An 8,758-nucleotide genomic window follows, 5' to 3' on the forward strand; every position below is an offset into this window, starting at 1 on the left:
CAAAACATGCAAGGCCCCAGGCTGCTCTGAATTACACCCCTGCAAACCATTGAGACTTTAAAGGGAATTTAAACTATGCCTGAGTAAGGCAGGCAAATGGGTCACTCAAGTTGCAAAGTGTTTTGGGACCTGTGGAGGRCTCCGTGTCCTGGGGATGAGAGGGGACAGGACAGCTGAAAACAGTGTTTTTATAGATTTTTTTTTTTTTTGATAGATCAGTGTTACAACAGGGGACTTTTTTTTTTTTTTAACATAGTTTATAAATTGTTTTGACTGTTTTCGGATTGAATATTGAACCACAGTGGAAGCGTATGGATTCGAGATATTTCTGGTGATTGTGTAACTGGAAAAAACTGCCCTTATTTTAAAGTATTTTTGGCGTACGAGCGAAAGTAAATAAGCAATTTTAGAGACTCACTGGAAAGTAATTGCTCCTGCAGGACGCCGGCCGTGCCAGCAGCTCTGGCAGATGCACTGAGCCCTCACTCTCCAGCTCCAAATGAAAGCTTTGCTTTTCTTTTTCCTTTTTTTTTAAGGCAAAAGATCAAAAACAAGGATATATAATCTGAAATGTAAGGCATTTGGAAAGGACGGCCGCCTGCGCAGGCACYGGTGTCCACATATGAAGTGCATTAGAGGGGGGGAGCCCGGCGTGCCGCGGGGAGAAGCAGCCCCGGAAAAAAAWATATATATATTTTTATATATTTTATAAAAATATAAAAATATTTTTATTTTTTTGGTGGGGGGCAAAAAAGGAGAGGACGAAATATGGTTTCTCGTAGGGCTCCGCTAGTCCCTGCTTCAGAAAAAATAAAAGGGAGAAAAAAAAACCCAAATCACAGCTATGCAAATGCAGCAGAAACCGTCACTGCCGTGGCACAGCCCCGGGTGCTGATTAATCAGCAATTAAACCACCGGCGAAACCCCCCCCCCCCCCCCCCCCCCCCGACAGGTGGCCGAACCACGGCCAGCGCACGTGTCCGTCTGTCCGTCCATCCGCGCCGCGGGCGCCGACAGAAAAGGAGCCGCTCGGCCCCGTGCGGGAGCTCGCTGCGGAACGGGAGCTGGGGCGCTTTCATCCCAACACCGGCTTAAAAAAAAAAGAAAAAAAGAAAAGAAAAAAGAAAAGAAGAACAAGCTGCTTTTAAACTTATTTCTTTTTAATTCCACGCGTGCTAGCCGGAGCGGCTGCGGCGAGCTAACGGATACGAGGCCATCTGTTATATGCGTGTATTTGTATGCATCACTTTTAATTTGCTGAAGGCTTCCTAACGAGGTGTAATTGCTGCAAATATGCCCGCTTGCACTCAAATATTAATAAATATATGCATATATAGATATGGACTGTCGCGAAATACCCCCCCCCCGAGCTGCGCAGGGCAAGAGAAAGCTTTCATGCTGCAACTATAGCAACTACGAAAATAGCAAAGCGCACTGATTTCGCGCATGAACCTGTTCCCGGCGTCCAAAAGACACCGTGCGCTGCGCGCTTTATATACCAGCTCCCAAAATATCCGGGTCCTGATAGGATGAGAAACCGCTGTCATGTTCTTGCACCAGGCCAATTGCAACGCCGCAGTTCCTGTGCTGCTAAAGATGTTTCCTGTTGATAGCGCAGGAGGACGACGCAGCGCCGGGCTGCTAATGTTATCTGGGACCCTCGTGACCTCGCGGAAACGTTAACAATTGCGGAGTTCACGGCGCGGCGAAGGGCTCCGGCTCGCGCTGCGGGGTTTTTTTTTAATAAATAAGGAAAATAAGCGCTCGTCCCGCAGCCGTTCGGCTGCTATTGGCCGGGAGTTCGTTAAAGCGGCCGGGACGCAGCGGAGCGAAGGGGGCTGCGAAACCGCGCGGCGGCTCGCCCTTTTCGACCCAAATCCCCTGGAAAGGACGAATTGAAACTGTAAAAATGAAGTTTTTTGTGTTAAGTCAGTTCTGAGCTTGCTCCCTTCCACCCTGAGCTCGCTCGGGTGGTTTGACGTTCCCCCCTCTGCCCGTACCGTCCTACCGTTGGCGTTTATAAACTGCCCTCGTTCGTGCCTTCCTGCCAACTTTTTTACCAAAGTCTCCCCAATTTCTTTGCCCTTGCAGCCTCGCTGTCAGTGCCAGAAGCACCCCGCAGCCGGCACCCGGCGCTTGCACCAGAGCCCCCAGCGGAAAAAGCCAGCGTCAGCTTTGTCCTCCTACCGTCTAACCCCACGGCGTGAGCCCCGGCTGCCCCATTTCCCTGAATATTCATCTGTTTTTCTTTCAAAAGCCCCAGTACAGAAAACACTGTGCTTGAGATAGTCTAGGAAAGTCTCAGCTTGGGGAATGGATGTTCCTTAAGAACCTCCCCCCCCCCAAAAAAAAAAAAAGTTTCTGATTTCTTGTTTTAACTTAATGGAAAAAAAAAAACATTTTAAAGCTTTATAATTAATACTGGGGCCTTCGCTCTGCGCTAGCTCCCTTGGCGCGGCGCTTGTTCCCAGCCAGGCACAGTGGGAGAGGGTGGGAGGCAGAGTTCATTCATTTTTGTAGCATAACATCGAGCAGATCGTGTTTGGATTTCACTGGCTATTTGTTGTTTTACATTTCTTTGCTTTATATTGGAGAAGGGCCTGCAACAAAACTTTGATCCAAGGTACAAATCCGCAGCCAAGATTTGAACTAAGCCTGCAAAACTTTCCCTAGGACGGGCCGTGGCCCAGCACGCCGACTTCGGGAGCGCCTTGCTCTGCGCATTTCTGATTATTCAGATCTAGGGGGTTGGTTTGAGCCTGTTTCTCCTTATTTATTTGACCAGCAGCCTGCAAATGAGCTTGGAGGCTTGTGCCACGCAGGCCGGTAGGATTTTGAGACCCACCACCTAGGAAGTCCATGGACAACGCAACGAGGTTGCATCAGCGCGACTCCACCGTGGCCAGGGAAGGAGTCAACAAGACCGGAACGAGCATAAAGAAATTCTGGCGGCTTGAAAGGGGAACAGTGTGCGACAGGAGAAGAGGAAGGGAAAAATAAGGTCTTAATCACAGAAATGGTTCCTGGCGTAACCTTCAGTACAGAACCATTGTAAGCCCAAACGCCCCGGTTCAGCCAGGCTGCCAACCGCGAGCGGCACGAGAGCTGAAGTGGGAAAAGTGGCTTTAATTTCCTGGGCGATGGCGTTGATTTTGCAGAGGTTTTGAAAATCTAAATTTCAGGTGTCTTTTTTTACACCAAGTTCGTGCAGACTTAGCCCAGAACGTGCTCAAGGAGAACCAAGAACCCTTCATTTTCAGAGCACACGCAGAAGTCCGGCTTAAGCTTCAATTCCTGTCCTTGAAAACGTGTCGAGTTTGTGTGTTGAGGAACTGGGCAGGAACGAGCACAGCCGACCGTTTCTGCCAACAGCAGCGGGCGTCAACCGCGGAGCGGAGAACGGACGGGAACGCGCACGGCGGGGTTCGAGGTGCCGAAGTCCAGCCCGTTTCTCCTCCCAGAACATAAAGTCAGACGCAAACAGGTGCAATCGGTTAACCTGAGACAAACCCGCGGCGGATAAAGCCTCGTTGTCTCTCTTTATAGACAAAACCAGCTTAGGTCAGGGTCAAGAAGCACGCAAGGCGATCCAAACAGCAAACGGGCGAAAAGGCATGGCAATAAGGAAGGAAAAGTCGAAAGACGAAAGAAGAAAAACAATAAAACAACCCCCCGGCTGGAAGACAGAGGTGGAATGAAGCTTGGCAGCTGTTATAGTCTTTTTTATAAAAGAAAACAAAGCAAAACTAGCTTTCTCTAAAGGTAATCCAGTGAAAAAGGGACTCGCTTCCCCGGAGCTACGAGTAAGAGTTTATAATCAAACAGGAGCGCCTGCTGCGCCTGGGTTTCGCGAGCAGTTCGGAGGTGGCGGCCCCACACCGCCGTTCAGCCTCGCTGAGCCGGTTACGGCCGTGACGCGCTCGTGTCTTTAGGTCCAGCACCGGCTGCAGCCAGCGCCGGGTCGCTGCTGCCGCAGCCCTGCCTTTCGCTGCAGCTCTTCCCCGCGGGCTCGTGCCCTCTGCTCTGGGCAGCGCTCTTTCAATTATCACGTATTATATAAGCAACATCAGAAAAATTACGGGCATTAACAGGGAACGGCCAAACTAAATTAAAGAGCGGGTTACTCCAAAACATCACACTGAATAAACCTAAAGATTTTTTTTTTCCCTCTAAAGCCTTTTTTTTTTTTTTGCTAACATGAACTCAGAAGCAGTAAGACAGCTGTACCTTCCAAGTCAAACAGTACGTCAGCACGCTGTCTGCGTGCATGAGACTGTTTCTTACAATTAATGGGAATAGACATCCTCAGAACCAGCTGCAACACACGGCGTGCTCAGGATGCCATCTACTGGCAGAGCCGGTCGTGGAAGGGACCGAGGGGAAAAAAGGGGGAAAAAAAAGAAAAGGAGAGGAAAGAAAAGAAAAGAAAGAGGAGAAAACCAGTACCAGAAATGTACTGGTTTGTTACAATCTTCTCCTGTTCTAAGGAAGCAAGATGCACACAAATGTCACTGCAAGAAGTGAAACTACCTTGTTACTCCAAGGGAGAAGCACCCTGAGGAACAGCTATCTGATCAGCCATCGTATTAAACGAGAGGTAGACGAGGGTGTAATTTTGCAGGGGGGATGGGGGAAATGCTTCCGCAGGCTCACTGCTCTTGAAGCAGGACATAGCAAATACACTGAAATTTGTGGAGAAAAGTTTACTTCACGGCTTATTACAAAAACAGAATTGCGGAGAATATTCAAACACTTTTGGCTTGGTGGTAGAAACAGACACGTGTTTTCAGAGCCACTTCACCATGGCAAGTTTAGTCTTTCTGTGCTCTGAATTCCAGGTAACACAGACAGCCCTGTGAAACACCACTGAATGGAAAATGCATACAAGATCTTGCTTATTTGAATTATTCAAATTCTCTTGATTAAAAAGTATTCTACATTAGGCACATCTGTAATATATTGGCTGATCATCAAATTTAACCATTTCTTACGTTGGGGAGAAAGCTGAAGCCACCAACACAAAAAAATTTTGCAGTTGCTCTAAGAACAAAACTTGCTATTTCGTCACACCCCCAGCCCCCAAGAGAAAAGTTATTCTTGAACAAAAACTAGTGCGAATACTGCATCTCTCATTTCTGCTTTTGTGCCTGCGTAGATATCAGGGATCCACATTTCAAGAATGAATGGATTAAGGGTTTTTTGTACTGTGTGTTAATACTAGTTCTGCGGTAAACATGCAAAGCTTGTAGAGAACAATTATGAGTATAAAAAAGAGGTGGGTATTTTTTTAATATATGGTAAATAGATCAGAAATAACTTTATAAAAGCTGAAAGTTCCACTTATACAGGCCTGATGCTACAGTAACTGAATGTACTCTAAGATCAGAGGGTAGATCTGGCTGTGGATCAAAGTGACAAAAGGATGAGTGAGGTGCACTTGATTCAAAGAGGCCTTTTTGCCCTTTATTACTTCCTGGACAAGTAGGGCTGATGCCCATCATTGAAACAGACTCAAATGGCTACAAAATATAAGAAAAATACTGTTCTGGTCCACAAGATACAACCTTCAACAGGAAGACAAATGAAGCTATTGAGTCACATTTTACAGGCAAGTAATTACAATGAACAGTTTGAAGAACAGAATCATCAGATGGATTAAGTAATTGGTCAACCATTTACAATTTTAATATAAAATGTTTAGTCCAGTCATAAGCTTAATTTTTCAAGTGAAAATGAGTAGTGGAACCAAGATCTTGAACAAGATGATTTAATTTGTTTCAACATAAAGCCTGTTGGGTGACAAATGCAGTAACTTTTACTCCAGAACACACATTTCCACATCGATGATCATCTAACCAGCCACTGTCTTGTTATTACCTAGACATCTTCAGATTTCAGTTCCTTCTGAAACAGACCTTCCTATAACATGATAGAAGCTGCATCTCAGGGGAATTTAGTTGATTTTTTTGCTAATAATATTTACTGTATATATAGATACATATATTCTACAAGAATTTAATGGGGACAATGACCAGAATATCTTTTCAGTCTTGTGGCAGAGTCAAAGCTCTTCAACAAAGTGGTGTTAAGAACCTTGTACTCTATATGTATTATAACAGGTTCATGGACAAATATGTAGCTTTCAATGGTTCAAATTCAGCATCTGTCAGGAGTACTAAATTCAAACAAAAACATTCTAAAAAATTAAAGAAAATACTGATAATTGTTAATTTTTTTCTGAAATCAAAACAATTATATACACCCATGCCAATCTTGCCTTCTCAGAAAAATGAAACAGCATGTTAAAAAAACCCCAAACTTTTAACATTCTGAATTGTTCTGCATTCTGCCAAGAAGCTTATGATAACAGTTGTTTACAAATGGAGGAGACTGAGAAAGCAAGCATCCCTTTCAGGGCAAATAAACAATTCTAGAGAACTACAGGAAAGAAGGGAAATAATTGGCCAAAGCAGATATGAAGGCAAGCTGGAAGAGAAATGGTAACTATTTCCATCAGCCTCTCCATAAACAACAATCAATGGTCAGGAAGAGGTTGGAGCACATTACTATTTTTTGGCAAAAATCCCCACTATCTTCCTATCAAATTTCATCGCCTCCACAATTGTTTTGTTTTTTTAAATACTTAATATAAGGTATTATACCTACACATTATAGTTTTGAATTTTGTCTTACTAATAAAGGAAAAGCAAATATTACTTAATTGGCATAGGGTTTTTATAATGTATTGGGATTCTTCAACTTGCACCTGGACTAATTTGAACCAGCAATCATCATGCTTCCACAGAGATGTTCCTGTTGATATTTACTTCTGTGACCTCGTTTTCTGTTAACTTAGTTTTAACACACCTAAAATTTTAATGGTTTACAAAGCCACCACTTGAAGCTGTTCTTCCACATAAATTGGTCTAAAATCACGCATAAATAGGTTTTTTTTTGGACTTTGGATAGTTTTAACTCATATTCCGTAAATCTTTGTAAGTTAACAGAGCTTTGAATGAGTTAAGGCACCCAGATGCCCTAAAAAAAAAAATAAATACTTTGGGCTAAATACAACTAAGTGTTCAGCAGTCATGTAATTGCACAATCGTCTCCCTAATTTGTAGTACAGTGCTGCCAATGTCTTTAAAGACTCTAAAATATGAATACTAGAAACTTTGTGAGTACAACTGACAAGGCATTGACAAGACATTCTCAAGGTTCATTTTGTATTCCTGTCTCCTCAAGATAACTGCTACTCCTAATGTAATTAGCATTTAGCAGCAAGATCGGCATGTTGTAAGAATGAAATAAATATCCACACAATCGATACTAATGGTTCAAATGCTCAAACACATTATTGAAAACAGTAATTTTCCAATCTTTCTCCTGCACAATCCGTGTTTGTAGAAACAAGACCTTGGCAACAACATTCACAGCTCTCAGTACCACAGAGGTTTCTGCAAACAAACTCTAGGCCTGAAGTTCTGTCTTCTGTGGTGCTTGCGTTTACTGCGTTCGAAGCTGGTAGTCTGTAAAAGCAAAATTTCAATGGTTATGATCAGCAAATTGGGATGGATACACACACACACACACACACAATATACATAAAAGCAGAAATAACCTAAACGGAACAAAAAAACACAAACAAAACACTCTGTGCATGCTTACACAAAAAAAAACTCTTTTCTTCTGCTTGCTAGCAGATCTAGCAGCTTTTAGTACTGACAGCGTCTTACTCTTTTAAAGCTGGCAGAATATTTGTGAGCATTGCTTAGTTTTTAATTTTGTACCCTAGAAAAGTAATTGAGTCCCAGCTTAATTATAAAATCCTTGAACAGCATTACTGAGCTACTGTTAGGTCTTCCATTAAGATTGCAAGGTGAGTGAAGAAAGCAGTATCTGTAAATGTAAAACATACCTATAGCCTGTTACTGAATATCGGCAAATGTTTTTTTGTGCGTTTCAAAGTGTTGGTGTATGCTACAGAAACAAGATATGTGAGATCGAGATGTCTACAGTCTATTGCTTTCCAATTTACCTCCATTCTGGGTAATGTAACGAACCCATGGGAGAGCCTGATAGCCACTCTTCTCAATTATCTTTAAGTAGCGGACCTGGAAAGAGAAGTATGTTACATGACTCTCATTTCAGCCAAACAGTGTTTAATAAAAAATGTTTCTTGTCAAAAAAATGAATTTTATGGACAACAGTGAACAAGAAAAATAAGTGGAACAAAACTTTCAGATGCAAGGAGGGGGATAAAGCCCAGACACTTGCATTAACAGCATGTTTTCTAGCTGAAATAACACAGCCAGTTCTCTGATCAGTCTCTCTAAAGAAAGTCCTCCTAAGGCAGGAGAAATCCAGAATCATCATAGTCATACTATAAACATCAAGGAGTCATGGCACTTCCATATGATGAGCTGAAGGAAGTATTTGCAGGAGACAAGAGACAGCCAGGACATTAAATACATCAAAGAACTCGAGTAAGTCAGGAGCTTTACAGGCAAGGCAGAAAGTGCTACAAAGCTTAACTGCAACAATTTATGAGTCTAGTATGTTAATTTACCATTAATTTTCTATTTTCAGCTACTAACCTGTATTCCTGAGGTGGTGAAATATGGAATCTCAAACTTGACACTAATGGGAGGTTTTCCTTCTTTATCTTCAGCTTCAACACTTGGAAGTCCAAAGTGAGCTCTCATCAGATACTCCTTTCCACCCTACCGAAAAAAGGCTTTTTTGAAAAAAAAAAAAA

The 8,758-nt window shown here is 43.0% G+C and overlaps 1 long non-coding RNA gene across 1 annotated transcript; it reads right to left on the reverse strand.

Moving 5' to 3' along the window:
• Window positions 1-5,437: 5,437 nt before the first annotated feature.
• LOC146591012 (uncharacterized) lies at window positions 5,438-8,721 on the reverse strand. The gene is made up of 3 exons (XR_014896893.1): window positions 8,598-8,721; window positions 8,039-8,114; window positions 5,438-7,529 (listed from the first exon to the last, which is right to left on the reverse strand). It is a non-coding gene; the product is annotated as an uncharacterized LOC146591012 (long non-coding RNA).
• Window positions 8,722-8,758: the final 37 nt, after the last annotated feature.

The sequence above is a fragment of the Rhea americana genome, unplaced genomic scaffold (assembly GCF_003343005.1).
Source record: "Rhea americana isolate MKP2758 unplaced genomic scaffold, rheAme1 scaffold_390, whole genome shotgun sequence".
Lineage (NCBI taxonomy): Eukaryota > Metazoa > Chordata > Aves > Rheiformes > Rheidae > Rhea > Rhea americana.